Consider the following 20,601-nt stretch of genomic DNA (forward strand, 5'->3'; position numbering starts at 1 on the left):
ATGAGAGTCACTACAACAAAGCAGTAGATTAGCGACGACCACATTCCGTCGCTAATCCGTCGCTAACATAGTTAGCGACGGATTAGCGACAACGAGGCGACAGTATGCTTACGTCGCGAATATTTCGACGCTAACTGGCGACGAAATTATTCTGTCGCCAGGTCCGTCGCTAATTGCGACGGAATAACGAGCGCTATATTCCGTCGCCAATCCGCCGGTACTAAACGGCGACCACGGCTTGGCGACGGATTTAATTCCGTCGCTATGCCGTCGCTAGATTAATATGAATAGCGACGGATGGTTCCGTCGCTATGCCGTCGCTAGATTAATATGAATAGCGACGGAATCATCCGTCGCAAACACAAAAAAAAATCAAAAAAAATTTATTTAAAAATTAATTACCGAGAACTGTACAATTTCTATTTCCTGTACAATTTATATTTCCTGTAAATAAAAAACAAACCACACAAAAAAATTCATATAACAAGTATCTACAATAATTAATCGTTCCACCTTAAAATTAAGAAGTTTAATTATTTACAATTCAACAATTACATTTAGGAAAAATAAAAAAAATAAAACTTCTTCAACACAGTCCTCTAATCATCGCCAAGATTTTGTGCGTCTTCTTGTTCATTGTCTTTATCTGTCCCTTCAGCTCCATTACCCTGATTATCGCTAGCAGCCTACACAAGAAAAGAACAGTCAGTATTGATAAACAAAATATAATGAAATAAATTACACACTATATGTGATTCTATCGTGTGCTCATGTGTGATCTAAGGCAATAAAAAAACTCTATATGTGATTCTATCATGCTCATATGTGTGCTAAGGCAGTCAAAAAATTGAATATGTGATTATAGCATGTTCATATGTGTTCTAAGGCATCTAAAAAAACTCTATATGTGATTCTACCATGCTCAGATGTGCTTTAAGGCAGACAAAAAACTATATATGTGATTCGATCATGCTCGTATGTGTGCTAAGGCAGTAAAAAAATTGAATATGTGAATATAGCATGCTCATATGTGCTCTAAGGCAGGCAAAGCCAAAAATTTTATATGTGATTTTATCATAAATGATATATAACATGTTCATATGTGTTCTAAGGCAGTTAAAAAACTCTATATGTTATTATAGCATGCTCATATGTGTGCTAAGGCAGTCAAAAAACTGAATATGTGATTATAATATGCTCATATGTGTTCTTAGGCAGTCAAAAAACTGAATATGTGATTATAGCATGCTCATATGTGTTCTAATGCAATCAAAAAAACTTTATATGTGATTCTATCATGCTCATATGTGCTCTGAGGCAGACAAAAAGTTATATATATATATATATATATATATATATATATATATATATATATATATATATATATGATTCTATCATGCTCATATGTGTGCTAAGGCAGTAAAAAAATTGAATATGTGATTATAGCATGTTCATATATGTTCTAAGGCATCTAGAAAAACTCTATATGTGATTCTACCATGCTCAGATGTGCTTTAAGACAGTCAAAAAAACTATATATGTGATTATACCTGAGAGGGACCTGGAATCGAAGATCCCCTATCCTGAACAGCGGCGTTGATCTCATTTCGGAGAAAGGGGGCGACGGTGTATTGGAAGTAGTTATTTAGTGATTCATTAATGATCTCGCGTACATCATCACCGGAAAGAATAGTCGGCTGCTTGGAGCTTATGTCGGCGCAAGAAGTCGGTGAGCCGTAACTGGAAGAACCAATAACTGGTGAAGTGTTCATATTACTCTCAAACCCGGACACGCGACCTTTTTTGGGTTCACCTGCTGCAGTCACCCATGCTGTAGGATCAAATGATGGATGCTGAGTAGCGTCTTCGCCATATCGCTCTACCATCTGTTGCTCATATGCCTCCTACAAAATAATGTTTAAAGTATTCATTAATAATTAATGATAACATTATGATAACTTGCATATATATTGCAATGATTATTAATAGAATTAATACATACCGTTGTCGTTCTCGCCTTCTCTGATACGAAGACTCCCGTGGTCTTCCGTTTATGTGTTTCTACAAACACATCCTTATATGGTACACTGCCTCCTTTTTCTGCTTCCTGCGAAGTTGAATGACAAAAGATTTAGTACACAAGTTTGCAACAATACTTATAAAATTAATATTATATATTGATGAGTTACCATTTTCTTTAGGTGGCTCCCAAATGTCTTAGATCCACCTGTGTGTAGATGGGCTTCGGGCATCTTCGATCGATTTTGTGAAGCCTTCGCAGAGCGATTTTTAAATGCATCTCCCGCCCACTTATCGCACATTTCATCCCAATAATCTCTCATGATAGTAATAGGACCATGGCCCTTCCACAGTAATGGATCATCTACTACGCCAGATGTTTTTTTTGCTGCAGTCTTCATAGTGTGCAGCATGTCTGCAAATCGATTGGCAGCCACCTTTTGCCACACCTTTCTTGCATCATTTTCTTCCACCGTAGTTGCAAAGCGATTCGAAGCCTACAAATATTTTCAGAAAGTTAGTAGACATTGCTTAAATAAATTAAATATGAAACACATTAACTATGAGGAACAACTGTATACCATGAATGAGGACCACAATCTGTCTAACACCTCCTTTGGGTACTCTTTCCATTGAGCAACTGGTCGTGGTAGATGTTGAAGAAGTGAATTCCTAATCTCTCGTACTACTTCTTGTGGCTCAAACCTCGTGCTGCACATGAATTGTTACACAATAAATATCAATATAAAATATTTAAAAGATATGCAATAATTGAAAACAAAATACTTACGGTCGATTATCGATATACACTATTCGAATGAGTCTTCTTGTGCCAGCCTGAGAAGACCCTGTTTCCTGTGTTGGCTGTTGACTTGTGCGATCAACTGGTGTAGGTGGGTCATGTACAGGCGCAACATCATCTGTAAAAAAATACATTAGAAATTCTCAGAATGTGCATTTGAACTAATCAAGCATCTAATTAGTTATATGATATACCTATCACAGGAGCCCGTGAAGATGAAGGTTGAGCCTGTCTACTACTGGATGAGCGACCACTATAACCTCCACGAATCATATTCTAACAAATAACATATGTCATACAATACATTCAAATAATTCACATCAAGTATTACAATGCATTCAAGTCATTCACATCAAGCATTGCAATGCATTCAAATAATTCAAATCATTGACATCAAGTATTGCACTAATTCAAATCATTCGTTAATTTCATAAATTATAATACATTCAGATAATTGAAATCATTTACATCAAGTATTACAATGCATTCGAATCATTCGTATCAAGTATTACAATACATTCAAATAAAATTTTTAATCATTCACACCAAGTATTGCAATACAACTCACATCAAGTATTACAATGCATTTAAATAGAGGTTTGTAGTATAAGATTTTGCTCACTAGCTTGAGAATTCTTCCTCGTCACTAGTTTGACTTTCTTCTTCTTCTTCTTCTTTATTGTTTGCCCATCCACTTGGTACATCATTTGGATCACATTCCTCTATGAATGTTTCATCAGCCAATGGAGATATGACATGCATATCATGCGCAACATCGTGACCATAAGCGAAGTCACAGACATCATCTGATTGATAGTAATCACTGTCTTTAGCTAACTCATCTTCCTGTAACTGATCATACTCGGGGTATAGTTTGGATTTCACCTTGCAAACTGCCCACCATTCATTTCTATTTGACTTTTTTATGCTCGGATATGAAGTATAATAAACTTGTTGAGCTTGCGAGGCTAATATGAATGGTTCATATGTTCCAAACCTGGATTTATGATTCACCTCCACAATGTCTGAAGCTTTGTCGAGTCTTGTTGCAGTTGAATCAAACCAATGACACTTGAATATCGTAACCCTGTTATTCATGCCTAAGTAAGTCAACTCCATTATTTCCTCTATAACACCGTAGTAATCATGTTCATTTTCACCGTAGCTGCTACCCTTGACACACACGCCACTATTTATCGTTGATTTGTTTATACCGTAGTCTTTTGTATGGAATCAATAACCATTTACGATATACCCGTTGTAGCATTGCACAACTTTGGTCGGACCATTTTCTAAATCACATATTCCTTGATCTTTAACATCACCATTGCGAACCTACGCACAAACATAAACAATGATTGTGATCACGATCAATTATGTAACTTAGTGTTGTTTATAAGTACAAAATTTATGTTAGCTTCTTTACCAACTATTTCAACCACTCCACAAACTTAGTTTCACGTTCTTTTTGTACTTCTGCATCAGTGAGATGTGAAACTTCGTTTCGCAACTCCATATCAAATCGTCTGCAAACCACAAATACTTATATTACCGAGTCATGTATCCACATATAGAACATAAAAGGATTTATAATTGAGTTGCATATACATATACTTACTCGATGTATGGGTCGATCGCTGAGCAATTAAAAAGAATATAGATGTGTGCTGCATCTTGCTCTCGATCTGTCAATAGCCTTGATCGGCAACTACCAAATGCATGCCCAAGTGGTTGAAATATCGACAGCTTGTCAGCTACAGTTACTTGTTCTCCATCATCGTTACGGGGCGGGCATGTGTAACGTGTTGGAATATGAGGTTCGAAGTACATAGATGAGAAATTTGAAATCTCTTCTAAAGTGTATGCCTCACAAATAGAGCCTTCTACTCTTGCTTTATTACGAACCTTTTTTTTTAGGTCGAACATGCATCTGACAAGAATATACATTTCAAATTTTAAATATCTGTCATTAAAGAGACAAATATAAAAAAATATATACCTTTCAAATGGGTACATCCATCGATATTGCACAGGGCCACCAACCCTTAGTTCATATGGCAGATGTATGATCAAATGTTCCATAACATCGAAAAATGCTGGCGGAAATATCTTTTCTAACAGACAAACAGTGGTGATGACAGAGTCCTCGAGATTCTTTACATCTAATAAAATGACCTCTGATGCGCACAATGTTCTGAAAAATCCGCTCAACTCAGACAATACCCCACATATAGGTTTGTCTAACATATCATGGAATGCTAGGGGTATCAATCGTTGCATAAAGATATGACAATCATGGCTCTTCAACCCATATAACTGTCCATCGTCAATCTTCACAGCCCGAGCAATGTTAGAGACATATCCATCTGGAAATCTCAGTTGTCTCAACCATTGACATACATGTTTTATTTGATCAGGTCCGAGCACGTACTTCGCCTTTGGTTTCAGTACTTTGCCATTATACTCTTTGAGTTCCAATTCTGGTCTTTTACATATTAATTTTAAATCCATACGGGCCTTCGGATTATCCTTCGTTTTTCCTTTAATATTCATTACTGTATTGAACACATTATCAAACACATTTTTCTCTACATGCATCACATCCAAATTATGTCGTATCAATAGGGTCGGCCAATACGGTAGTTCCCAAAAAATAGATTTTTTCGTCCAATTGTGTTCCTTCCCAAATCCACGGAAGGGTGTAGGACTGCGGGCATCTGTTAATACATCTGGAAAGTATCGCAATCTTCTTAAAATCTCTATGCCAGACAATCTTGAGGATGGACCTTCCGTTTCAGTTGTGCCTGCTGTAAATACATTCTTTTGACGTCGGAACGGATGATCGCTGGGTAGAAATCGACGATGGCAATCAAACCAGCAAGGCTTCCTTCCATGCCTCAATCTAAAAGCTTTGGAATCCTCCATGTAGTACGGACAAGCCAACCTCCCATGTGTGCTCCAACCAGATAACATACCATATGCAGGGAAGTCACTGATTGTCCATAGAACAACGGCCTTCATGTTGAAATTTTGTTTTTTGTGGGCATCATACGTGGTAACACCATCATCCCACAGTACTTTTAATTCATCAATCAATGGCCTTAGATATACATCAAGATTTTGGCCAGATGAGGTCAGACCAGGGATCAACAGAGACAAGAAAAGATTTGGGCGTTTCATACACAAGCTTGGTGGAAGGTTGTATGGAGTTACAAATACTGGCCAGCATGAGTATGGAGTTGATCTACCCCCAAATGGATTAAATCCATCTGTACATAGACCGAGTCTAACATTTCGCACTTCCATTGCGAAGTTCTGATGAGTACGATCAAAGTGCTTCCAAGCTTCAGCGTCAACAGGATGCGTGATCTTGTTTTCATCGTGTCGAACTTTATTTGCATGCCATCTCATGTGTTTAGCTGTCTTTGAAGACATATACAATCGCTGCAATCTAGGAGTGATAGAAAAGTAGCGGAGCGACTTGTATGAAACTTCCTTTGATCTCGTGCAACCATTGCCTCTTGTCTTTGGCTTGAACCGAGGATGCCCACATGACGGGCATGATATGTCGTTTTCCTGCTCCTTGAAATACAACATGCAGTGATTTGGACAAACATCAATCTTTTTGTAACCCATACCTAGAGCGTTGACCATAACTTTCGCACGATAGAAATTTTGTGGCAATTTCTCATCTTTAGGCAACATACTCTTCACAATCATGCACAAACGGTCAAAACATGATTGACTCAAATTATACTCGGACTTCAAATTCATTAGTTGAAGAACTGCTGACAAGATAGTGTGACTCTCACAACCGTTCCAAAGTGGCTCATCAGCATCTTTAAGTAAATCATAAAATCTACTAGCTGCATCGTTTGGTGATTCTTCATCTACGGCAGTTCTTACATCACTAGAACTTATAGCAGAACTCAGTTCTGTTCCTGCAGCATCAAATATCAAATTCGTATATGGATTATCGTGCACCACATTCACCCGTGCATCAAAATCGTTTCTAAATTTTTCTCCATGAAACGTCCAGTTCTGATAATCACTCACAAAACCCTTCCTGTATAGGTGATGTCTAACGCCATGAGGTTCTACAAATCGATTATTCTTACAAATCTTGCAGGGACACCTAATCTGACCTGTGGGATCTACCGTACTGACACTCGCCATTGCAAATTCAATAAAACTATCGACACCATTCATATATTCATGCGATAACTCATTGTCCACTATCCTACGGTACATCCATTCACGGTTTGCAGTCATTCTGTCGTATGATGTTACGAATAGTATCCTAACGAATTAAGAAAAAAACAATCAGAATGCTACGATGAAGAAAATATCAAATTTATCATGCAATATACTATGTAAAACAATAACAAGAATTTTGATGCATGCATTGATAACTTAATATTTTCATGTGCAAACTATTAATGACACGATACAATCATTTGAAGCATGCTTTTATTATAAAATTTCACATGGAAGTCAAAATCAAATTGAAAGTAACTACATGCAAGCATGGATACAATTACATCAAACATTGCAATACATCATAATCATTCATATCAAATAAATGGCAAACATGTACCTGCAGCAAACACACTTCAATATCTCACTAACTACTACCATGCTTAGCATGGACTCCGTACTCCAAAAATAAGAACACTTCCATATTCCTACATTAAAATCATGCTCAGCATGATCTCCGAACTCCAACAAAGCAGTCCTAGATATCAACAACTAAGTGAGTGTGTGAACAATAAAGTGTTGCATTCAATAAATTAAATAACATGTGATACGTTTGCATCACTTACTCACCACGGGTATTTACCCGATTTGCATTGTTTTTGTCATTTACTTACCACAGGCGGCCGAACACGAGTTGGTTCCGTTGAAAAATCTGCACAAAAACAAAACAAATTAAGTAACAAACTAACTAATCATGAAACAAGATGAAACACTAACTAAAAAAATTAAAACAACTCTAACTAATTGAAAGAAGAGAAAAGAAAAATAGTATATATGTTAAGCCAAATCTAACTAGAAGATGCTAATTTAACAAACCAGCTATAACATGTTGAACCAGTTGACTAACATAAAGTCATAGACAATTTCTAATCTGAACTACTTAGCAAAGGAATAGTAAATCAATCAATTAGTTTACTAGAAAAAATGTGAACTCCGTTTAACCACCACTATCATAAAGAATTCAAATAGCCCTAATCTAACTAACTGATTGTGAGAACATTAAATACCAATCTATCTAAGAAAAATATAATTATAAAAGACTAATAGATTGAAATACTCTAACTAACCAGATTTCAAGAAAATAAATTGAAGTAAAAGTAACTACCAGTAGACATTAACAAACTAACAAATTGATAAAAAATTATGAACTACTCTAACTAGATGCCAGAACTGCCTTTCCGGCAGGGAAGGGGGTTAAACCCCCTGCCGGAAAGGCAGTTCCGGCATGGGGGGTTGACCCCCTGCCGTGCCTTTACGGCAGGGGGGGTCGACCCCCCCTGCCGGAAAGCACGGCAGGGGGTTAAACCCCCTGCCTTTCCGGCAGGGAAGGGGGTTAAACCCCCTGCCGGAAAGGCAGTTCCGGCATGGGGGGTTGACCCTCTGCCGTGCCTTTACGGCAAGGGGTTTAACCCCCTGCGATTCCGGCAGAGGGTTTAACCCCCTGCGATTCCGGCAGGGGGTTTAACCCCCTGCGTTTCCGGCAGGGGGGGTCGACCCCCTGCGTTTCCGGCAGGGAGTCGACCCCCCATGCCTTTCCGGCAGGGGGTCGACCCCCCCTGCCGGAAACGCAGGGGGTCGACCCCCCTGCCGTGCTTTCCGGCCGGAAAGGGGCGTACAGCGTGAAGAAGAAGAAGAAGAAGAAGAAGAAGAAGAAGAAAAAGAAGAAGAAGAAGAAGATTACCTGCGCGTCGCCGGACGGTGGCGGGAGGTTGACGGGGAGCGGCAGCTGGCGAGCGCCGGCTGGCGAGCAGTGGACGGGGAGCGGCGGCTGGCGAGCGGCGGCGACCGGACGGTGGCGAGAGCCGACGGGCGGCGGGAGGGAGCAATACAGCGAAACAGGGAAAAGAGAAAGAGGGATGGGATTAGGGATTTACGCGACATTTAGCGACGGAATGTTTCCGTCGCTAAGCCGTCGCTAAACCAAAATACCAAAAAAGCGACGGAATATATTCTGTCGCTACGCCGTCGCTAATTAGCGACGGATTAGCGACAACAGAGTTCCCTCTCTAAATCCATCGCTAAAATGGTGTTCTTGTAATAAAAAGTAGCGACAAAAACATGCAGTCGCGAATCCGTCGCTAAGTAGCGACAGATTAGCGATAAAATTCATTTCCTTGCTAATCCGTCGCGAATTAGCGACAGATTCTATCTCTAGCTAATCTGTCGCTAAGTAGCGACGGAAAAAATCCGTTGCTAATTTCCGTCGCTAATTAACAATTTTCTTGTAGTGAGTGCACCAGGTCCCGTGCTGTATCTTGGTAGGGGTGGGCAACCGACCGGGCGGTCTGATTGGCCAAGCCGACCCGGCTCATCATGGGCCGTGTTTGGGCCATGATTTTAGGCCCAGGCCCATTAGGTACCAGGCTGAAACACTGCCCCAGTTACACACGTGAGCCTGGCCCGATGAGCCTGAGTTATTTATTAATTTTTTAATAATATAATTTTTTTTTAAATTAACAATTACATAGTAACTTCGATAATTATTACTATTTACCTAATTAGTTGCATGAAAATTTGCTATTTGTTAATTATTACTATTTACCTACTTAGTTGCACTAATTAAGAATTAGGTTTTCTTGTAGTATCATGAAAATAAAGAAAAATAAATGGGTTTGGGCTGGGACAGGCTAGCCCGATGCCCACTCCTATATCTAAGGTTGGAATTCTGTTGGAGGTATTTTCCCAATGACAAAACAAGGAAAAAGTATAATTAATTATGAAAATCCAAAAATTCCTGGTGTGTCTCGGATATACATACTAATAGTCATAAGGACACGCCATTTTGGGTGTGTGTCCCATGATGAAAGGAAACACTAGGACACTAACACATACGAGTATTATTTTAATATTTGTATTAATATTTCAATTATTAATAATATTATTTAAATAAAAATGCATATTTTACTATTAAAACAAAAAAAATATTAATTAAAAAATAAAAAAAAATCTGTATCCTTGTGCATAGTGACAAAAGTTAAAAACAACAAAATATCAGCAGTCAAAAACTGGCAAGAATCTGAAAATCTCGTGTTTCTTTTGGCAAAATCTTGGCAATAAAAAATAAATTAAAAATATAATAAATATTTTTATAAGAATATGTAAATAAAAACTATTTACGAATAAAAACTACATGGTTTTTTCATGATAAATAGCCGTTAAAAACATAAATATCTTGTTTAAATCATGACATTTATGTTTTGACAAAAAAACATGATATTTTGAAAATATCATGAGAAATTACTGTTTTTAACTTTTTGGTATATTATCGATAGATTTTTCATAAATCTCGCGATATTTGTCACTAAGTCCTTGTGTTCTATTTTCTGAAAAAAAAAATTGAACTTGCGAATTGAACTCACGTCATGTGACATCGGTAGTTGCTAGTTCCATAGTAATAAATGCCGCTTCAATGACCAAAAGGATCCGCTAGTGCACGTCACCTTGTGTTGGGACGTTGCACGTTCAAAACCCAATGGTATAGTTGTATGACTGGAAGGAGTCTGCCTAACCCCAACTTAAAAAAAACAACAAAGAAAAAATGCCACTTCAATAATTTGTACTTTGTTTGGAACAATTGGCAACAAAACTCCTGTTAAAATTGAGGAATCTCTTTTTTTAACCTTCCATGAATTGTTAGGTAGACATGAATTCTTAATTCATATAATGGCTTTGATTTCCAAAATCCAAACATACTACTAAATGCTAAAGAAATACCGGAATCCCTTAAAATTTGGACGAAGCACACTGCTAGCTCTGACAGTGGATTGCCCTCACATCATGCTACGAGTAGTAAGGATACCCACTTGACTGTGATGGGATAAAGGGAGCGGCTATGTGACCGACCGGTGAACGGCGACCGTAACTATAACGGTCCTAAGGAAGCGAAATTCCTTGTTGAGTAAGTTTTAACCCGCATGAAAGGCGTAATGATCTGGGCACTGCTTCGGAGAAAGGCTCAGTGAAATAGACATGTTTGTAAAGATGCGGACTACCTGCATCTGGACAGAAAGACCATATGAAACTTTATTGTTCCCTGGGATTGACTTTGGGCCTTTCCTGGGCAGCTTAGGTGGAAGGCAAAGAAGGCCTCCTTCTTCTGAGGGGCTCGAGCCATCAGTGAGATAACAGGCCCCACATGAAATGCTGTCATGTGATTGGCTATGGCACTTAGCCATGTCACTTAACAGCTCCTCTGATCTCAACTCCTACTTGACTATGCTCATGGAATAATAAGAGAGAGGTTACCTATGTGTTATGTGATATGGTCTAGGGCGATCAAAGATCTTGGCGATCGTCCTATATATTGGGTTTTAGTTTAAATTCAACACCACTCGGTGACAAAGCAGAAAGCAAACAACTGTGTGAGATTATCTTATTTGCCTGAAGAGCAACTCATGTGCATATTCTTTACTTATGGTACTCTTTTTGAGACTTTTGGGTAGATTGACCTCGGCACTGGTGCAAAGGGGTTTTGCTTTTCTCTTTTACTTTTATGCTTTGAGAGATGATGAATTGAACGAAAAATGATTGTACTAACCTCGAGAATAATGATATTTCATAGAATACTCAGAAGATATTGCAATATTTACCCACCCCATTTCAATTGAATTTGAGAGCATTTTTTATGATTGGACCCTTGATCAACGAATTTCATAGTTTTAGTGAAATGCACAGTTTCAGCGAAACTCAACTTTCGCCAACCCAGTTGTTTAAAGAGTGTTGTTTTATTTTAGATCATGGATGGTGGTGGTGGTAATGGTGGAGAAGTGATGAAAGTAATACTGATGGTGATGGGGATGATAGCGGGTGGAGTGAAAGGAAAGAAGTAGTTGAAACAAAAAAGTAACATTATAAGAAAAATGGGGTTTTACAGCACAATAATTGTGCCAGTGAAAACCTTTACTGGCGCAAAACCCACACAAGTAAACGTCATGTCGGTAATAGTTTTTCTGACGAAATTTTTTTTGCCAGTGAAACTGTTTTTACTGGCGCAAATTTATGCCGGTGTACATCTCTAGTCTGGCACAAATTTGCGTCAGGCTTATTTATTTCACTGGCAAAAAATTTGTGCCAGCTAAAGCTTGTTTTTATTGGCGCAAAACTGTGCTAGAAAACGTAGTTTTACTGGCACAAAACTCCGCCAGAAAACATAGTTCTACTGGCATAAAAATGTGCCAGTGAAACCTTTTATTTAGTTCAGCGTGCCAGACTATTTTTCTGATGCAAAAAATTAGATTTTGTTAAAAAAAAATGCTGCACAATATATAACACAAATACAATTTTTTATTTATTGATGAAAATGTTTTACAATGAAAGAATACAATTATAATTGCACACATTACAAATTACTGCCTCTAGGCCCTGTTCCACCACTTCCATAGGTTCCCTTCAATAGATAGTTTGTTCAGATTCTTCAAACACTCAATTGAGTCTGCCTCAAGGCTCGGTTCTACCACTTTTAGGACTTTGATCGATAGCCCAATTGAGTATTGAAAGTGTGCCCAAGTGCTGGAAGTTATGGCTCACATAAAACAAGCCACCTTGAAAGTTAGCTGCTGAAAATAAGAAGTTTTTTAATATGTGAATTATGTAACCAACATAAACATAAAAAATAAAAAATGGTTTACTTTTTGTAACATGAGACACATTTCATGTGATGGTTTCCCTTCTTGCACTTCATCATCACCAATAATGACAAAACATGACTCTTTCCATGTAAAAAAAACAACTAAAAAATATTGATAATAGCATAGTCTTCAAGTTCTTCTTTTAAGAAAATCCAACTAAAATGATCATGGTTAGCAAACGAGACATACCATGATGATATAATATGTTATGTTCTATGCCGGCCTTAGAGAATTTTGAAGCTAATGCAATCCTAGTTTTTATTTTAGTGTAGTTGAAAATACAAAATGCTGACAAGTATATCCAGAAGTTGAAATTATAAGATCGGATCAACTTACCAAACGATCAATAAGCAATGGTAGCTTAAGATCCATGATGCTTAGGTTGACATTTGGCATTTACAGGAAGAAACAACCTTTGCTCAACAATAACAAGAACTACGAGCATCACTGCGCATACACATGAATGAAGATAACAACTGTAAGCAATAAAACATTCACTTACATCCGCACATAGACAAGTAGAATGGTAACTATTGATCCGAATATAAACAAATAGGCATGTAACTTTATCTGCTTGTCTTTCACATTGTACTTGTTTAATATGTGAGAGAGAGATGTTTACAGTTTTTTTGGATACTCCAACTGTAGGAACCAAAGTCTAAACCATCACTAACACAAAACTTTTGGATTTTGAATGTTCCTGGGAAAAGAGTGAGATCTGAAAATCCTGAAATTTGTACATTTTGCTAACATCACAAGCACGACACCCTAAGTGGTGCACCTCTTAGTGGGGGTAAAGCTTTAGAAACGGGAAGTGCGAGCAGAATAACAGATCCTTGGCAACTGCATCCATTGTGCACAAAATTATATATATATATATATACTTGTTCCTGATACAATCCATGTTAAAGGTCAATGCTATTTAGGAGAGTTTCCAAAATACAATTTGTTTAGCCTATATTTTTGCCAATAAAAAATGAGAAAAAAATAAATTTTCACGGTTTTGCGGCCATCATTTTGTCATCTTAAAACTTTTGTGAGTATGTGGGCCAAACACACGAACAAGCTGTGTCCTGATGAAAGTTAATGTATTAATGCGGTTGATATTGTACCGTCATCTTTATGAGGACGGTTTGTGTGAAATTCGTGGGAGAGATAAAAGGTTTTTGAGAGTTGAAAAGTCATATAACTTAAAACGCGTGTGCGTTAGAGTGTGAAACTGTTGAAATTAAAAACTCGGTGGTATTAATGAGTTAGTGGGTTAGTGGTGTGTCTCAATGGCTGTGAGCCTATAAAAAGGCATTAGAAGTGAGTGCTGAAGGTGTGTCATTTGTGTGTTCTTCTTTTGAGTGTTGTGTGAGTTTTTTTTTTGCTTCTTGTCTTGTGCTCTTTTGTTAATGCATTGAGGTATTTGAGTTTAGTATCTCTTGTTTGTATACGTGTGGAAGAGTTTGTGCTTCTCTCTGTTTTTCAACATTTGTGATATCAGAGTTTCGTTACAGTGAAGTTGGGCGTAGCATTGTGGTGGTGAAGGTTGTAGCTGAAGCGAAAGATCTTCAAGTGGTGCAGAGATATAATTGTTTTGTAGTTCATGATATTGAATGATATAAATACACTCAACCTTTCACAATCTTTAGTTCTTATTTTTAATAGAGAAAATTATGAATTTTGGAGTATAAAAATTCAAACATTTTTCACCTCACAAGATCTTTGAGATCTAGTAGAGATTGGTTCTATAGGAACAGAGATTTCTAAAGCAGAAAAGAAACCGAAAAATGCAAAGGAGATTTGAAAAAGAGATTTAAGACTTTTGCTTATGTTGCAATAAATAGTTACATATTCTATTTTCCCTCAAATTGCCAATGTCACAAAACTAAAAGAAGCATGAGACATTAAGGCAAGAATTTCACTGTGACAAGAAGGTAGCCCTCGTGAAACTCTAAACTTTACGTAGGGAATTTGAGACATTGTTTTATGAAAGGCAGTGGACCTGTACAAGACTTCCTCTCGAATTTCTATTATTATTAATCAAATGTGATCTTTAGAGAACATTACTCATCAAAAGATTGTCAAAAAAGTTTTGAGGAGTTTACTTTCAAAATTTGATCAATTTGTGACTGCTATCTTGAAATCTAAGGACTTGTCAACTTACTCTCTTAATGAACTAATGTGTTCGTTGATGGCTCATGAAATAAGAATGAATAAAACAATTGACAAGAATATTGAGCATGAATTTTAGTCTAAGGTGGAGATTTTTAATAATGAGAAAATTGGCATAAATTTCTTTGATCAGAAGTATGCAGGCACATGCAGAGCTGGTTATCATGGTTGTGGTCGAGGACAATGAAGATCCTACACCACCCATCAAAATTCATAAAGTGGTGAGAAAGGAGAATAAAAACAATTACAAGGAAAAACAATGCACGCTTTGTAAAAAGATATGTCATATTGAGCCATGTTGTTGGGATAAAGTAAAGCAAAAGGTTAACTTTATCGAAAAAAAGCAAGATGAGGGTAAGTTATTTCTCACTTAAATCTAAATGAAAGTATTGGTGATGTGTGTTTTCTAGATAGTGAATGTAGTAACCACATGACATGCAAACTAGATTTGTTCTGCCACATGGATGAATCAGTAAAGTTGCAAGTTAGGCTTGAAAATGACAAGCGTGTAAAAATTAAAAGCAAATATATAATAGCAGTTAAGACTAAATTAGGTAGTAAAAAGAAAATTGATGATGTCTATTATATTCCTGGCTTAGATCATAACTTGCTTATTATGAGTCAGTTGATTAAAAAAGGTTATTCAATAATATTTCATGATAATATGTGTGAAATTAAAAATAAAAAATCTAATGTTCTATATTTTAAGATTCACATGGCTGACAATGTGATATTTCTTATTAATATCTCACAACTTGATGAGTATCTTTTTGCTGCTAATGTAAAGAATGACTCTTGGCTATGATATCTACGTTATGGTCATTTGTACTTCAGTGGTTTGAAGTTGTTAAGTCAAAGATTGATGGTATATGGTTTGTCATCTATTATTTCTATTGATGATGTGTGTAATGATTGTGCTTATGGCAAGCAATATAAATTGTCATTTTCTATTGAAAAAGCTTGGACAACCGACATTTGTAGACTGGTATAAACTCTATCTTTGAACAAGAGTAAATATTTTTTATTATTTATTGATGACTTTTCTCATATGAGTTAGGTGCTTTTTCTTGTTAGAAAATAAGAAGTGTTTAGAAAATTTTAGTAATTTAAAGCCCTTGTTGAAAAAGAAAGTGACCATGTTATAAAAACTCTCCACACTGATAGAAGAGGATAATTTTTATCTAATGAGTTTGGTGCTTTTTGCAAGCAAAGTGATACTTGCAGGCAATTGACTGTAAGAAAAACACTGAAACAAAATGGTGTTGCCGAGCGAAAAAATTGAACAATTATAGAAATGACTCGAAGTATGCTAAGTGATAAGAGACTCAAATGATTTTTAGGGTGAAGTAGTGGCGATGTCAGTACATCTTCTAAACATATCGCCGACTAAGGCACTCTGCAACAATACCCCATATGATGCTTGGTGAAAGCAAAAACTTGATGCGAGCTTTCTGAGAATTTTTTATTATGTTGCTCATGCTTTGATTCATTCTAATGATTGTGCCAAAATGGATAAAAAAAGTGAAAATGCATATTTGTTGAGTACAATGATGAAACAAAGGGTTATCAGTTATTTAATCTTATTTCTAAAAAGTTAATTATTCGAAGAGATTTTTTTTTGACAAAAATAGTTGTTGGGATTAGAAAGAAGAATCAGGTGAACATTTAACATTTTTGGAGGATGAACTCAAGTCTACTCCATCAAATGAGAATATGTCATCCCTTGGGTTTTCATCTCCTTCCTCTTCCACTTGAAGGACATCATCACAACAACATTCCTTCACGGAAGGTATGATCCTTACATGAAATGTATGAATCATGCAATTTTGCTCTTATAGCTGCAGAGTTTACATGTTATGAAGACGCTAGTGGAAAAGAAAAGTAAGAAGAATCTATAACAGAAGAAATTGTAGCTATTGAGAAGAACAATACATGGGAGCTTGTACACTTGCTACCTAAAAAAGATGCAACAGGTGTGAAGTGGGTCTACAAGGTGAAGTACAACTCCAATGAAAGTGTGAACAAATTCAAAGCGAGGTTACTTGTAAAGGGGTATGCACAAAAACCTGGTATAGATTTCTTTAGAACTTTCTTTCTTGTTGCTCGATTTGAATTCATTAGACTTGTATTTACATTAGCAGCTCAGATGAAATGATAAGTTTTTTAATTTGATGTCAAGTCGGCCTTTTTAAATAGTTTTTGAAAAGAAGATGTGTATGCTGAGCAACCACAAAGATTTGTTATTGATGAAAAAGAGGAGAAAGTTTATAAGTTGAAAAAAACACTATATGGTCTTAAGCAGGCACCAAGAGCATGGTATGAGAGGCTTGATTCATATTTTCAACAAAATGATTTTCATCAAAGTGAAAATGAGCCTACGTTATATGTCAAAGTGGAAGATAATGCTATTCACATTGTTTGTGTTTATGTGGATGATATTATATATACTGGTTTTTCAAATCTTCTAGTTGAAAAATTTAAGAATAGTATGATGCAAAACTTTGACATGACTGATTTGAGGCTTTTGCATTACTTTTTTGAACTTCAAATTTACCAGACAATTGATGGTATTTTTATCTCTCAAGAGAAATATATAATTGATCTTCTTAAAAGGCACAATATGTCAAATTGCAAGGAGAGTTCTACTCTAATGAACATAAATGATAATTTATCATCAAATGATAGAACAACTCGTGTAGATCCAAAATTGTTTAGAAGCATTGTTGGTGGGTTAATGTATTTAACCCTATCTCGTCCAGATATCACATTTCCTGTTGGCTTAGTCTCAAGATTTATGAATGATCCTTCGAAGCATCATCTTGGAGCAGTCAAGTGTATTCTCCGTTACCTTCGTGCAACCAACAACTATGAAATATGGTATAAATTTGTTCCTAATTATAAGTTGGTTGGTTTTACTGACAGTGACTGGGCTGGTTTTGTAGATGACAGGAAAAACACAAGCAAATATGTCTTTAATCTTTGTTCAAGTGCAATATCATGAAGCTCAAAAAAATACTTTCACAGTGTTATCATCATCCAAATCTGAATATATTGCAGCCTCTACAACAACTTGTCAAGCTATATAGATGAAAAGGATTTTAGAAGATGTGCAACAATCTCAAGTTTTTGCAACAAAAATTTATTGTGACAATATGGCTACAATAGCAATGACTAAAAATCCAGTTTTTCATGACAGAACCAAGCACATCGAGCTTCGCTATCATTTCATTCGAAATGCTATTGTTGAAGATATAATTGTGTTGAAACACTGTTCTACAAATGATCAAGTAGCTGATGGTCTCAACAAAGTGCTTTCACATCCAAAGTTCATCAAGTTTAGAGATTCACTTGGTGCCTCTAGTTTTGCATAAAAGGGGAGTGATGAAAGTTAATATATATTAACGTGGTTGATATGGTAACATCCTCTTTATGAGGATGATTTATGTGAAATTCGTGGGAGAGATAAAAGCTTTTTATGAAAAGTCATATAAGTTAAAACGTGTGTACGTTAGAGTGTGAAGCTGTTGAAATTAAAAACATAATGATATTAATAAGTTAGTGGTTTAGTGGTGTGTCTTAATGGCTGTCGGTCTATAAAAAGGCATTAGACGTGAGTGTTAATGGTGTCATTTGTGTGTTTTTCTTGTAAGTGTTGTGTGATTTTTTTTTTTGCTTTTATTTTCTTGTGCTCTTTTGTTAATGCATTGAGGTATTTGAGTTTTGTATCTCTTGTGATAGGTGTGAAAGAGCTTGTGTTTCTCTCTGTTTGTTTTTCAATAGTGTCCACTGTCTTAAGCATAGGGATGGCAGTGGAACGGGGAGAAGGGGCCCAGCCTCCCACCGTTTGGATCAGGGATGAAGGACATGAAACGAGGATGGAGATCAAAATCAAAACCTATGCAGGGATGAAGGTGAGAATTTTTAGACAGGGTGAGGGTGGTGACCTTGTCCCCTGCCTCTATCCCGGTCCACTGCCATCCCTACTTAAGCAGCACACGACTTCAGGAGAGGAAAAATTAAGAAAAAAAAAAGGAAAAATATCCAGAACAAAGTTATGGGTTCGAGCTATCCGATCGAGGACGGACCCACCAGGCTGTAACACTTGTCCAACAATGTGCTTAATTGATTTTTGGTTTTGGACAACTCTATTGGTTTGCAAAGCTTTATGCCTCTAGAACTATGACCCTAGGTATGGCAGACTGAGCCAGTGCGACCAGGTTTTTTTTATCCCAGATGCAATTTCTTCGAGTAATAAATCGACAAAAGATTTAGGTTCGAGCTTACCAACATGGGCCAGGGCCAACCTGGTTCAGCAATGGCCCATACTGAATTTAAAACGACCTCTGATGGAGCAGATATGCACTTGCCTAGCATGTTTGGGGTAGTCTACGACTGTCATTCTAGAGTATGGACCATTAAGACATGTAGCCATGGGACCAGTAGAAATATCGGTGTCCATGACTTGTTTGCTTTTCAAAAGTGATTTAAAACAGTAGGGTTTATAGCTACATGATGCCAAACATGCCTCGAGTTCAAGAACTAATTAAATATTGAAAAACTTTTCTTTTGGGAAAAAATTGTTTTTTTTTACCAGGAAAATAGTTGCTAATATCACAACTTATAAGTCGTGTGAAGAAAGATTCTATTATATGTAGATCCTAGCCGTCGAACTGAATGAATCTGAAGCCTGAACGGTTAAGATTGGTTCACAATCTCACCTGTTCGTACTTATATGTGATGTTAGCCAGTCCAGATGCAATCATCTTGGACGGTTAAGATGATGGGACAACATCATTTGTCACCTCTTTTCAGTCAGTGCTCATTGATCATGAATAGACTTTTAGTTCAATATATACAAGTTTGGTGGGTACCACAACACTTGGGTTGGGGCATGGGATGGGTGCATGCATGCGTAAAGGCCCACCATGGCACCAATCATCTCTGATCCAATGTCAATCTTTTCACATAACGATTCTAATTAAGCACATTGTTGTTGACAACTTCCTGCATAAAACAGAGGTATGACTGTCATTGGGCCTTCCCTCCATCACCATACTAAGTTTTTCTTTGGAGTGGGGTTAGGCAGACCCCTACCAGTTATACAACCATACCATTGAGATTGGAACTTGCAACCACCCAACACAAGGTGACTTGAACTAACTGCTCCTGCCAGACAATCCGAGCGCCCCTTTGGTTACCATACCAAGTTGAAAGAGGCAGTGATGAGGTAAAACCTGGCACTGCCTCAAGAATAAGCCTCTTATTTTTTAAGGCGGACCACGTAAGGCTGGGTGGTCGTGGGCGTCACCTGGGGTTTAGCTGGCTGGAGGTGGGTCTATTATAAGTAGCCCGGTTTTCCGGTAAGGATACCTCATTATTAAAATAAAAAAAGAAAGAATAAGTCCCTTATTATGCTGCCACTGTATGTCTGTCTGGGGTGCTTTACCTAACGTTTAACTTTTTCTTATCTTGTTTTTTTTTTTGAAAGACAAGCTAGGGTTAGGCAGACCCTACCAGTTATACAATTATACCATTGGGTTTCGAACCTGCAACTTCCCAACACAAAGTGACGTGCACTAGCTGCTCCTACCAGACAAGCGGAATCCTACATAATCTCTCCTTATGGACCATACCCTCAGAGGATATATAATAAGGTTCAAGTCGGGTCTCAGTTTTGTTCAGGCCAAGCTCAGCAGAGCAGACTGGACATGTCAGAGTCATCCAAGTTCCAAACAA

This window comes from Nuphar pumila, chromosome 5 (assembly GCF_984573655.1).
Source record: "Nuphar pumila chromosome 5, dmNupPumi1.hap1.1, whole genome shotgun sequence".
NCBI classification, from domain to species: domain Eukaryota; kingdom Viridiplantae; phylum Streptophyta; class Magnoliopsida; order Nymphaeales; family Nymphaeaceae; genus Nuphar; species Nuphar pumila.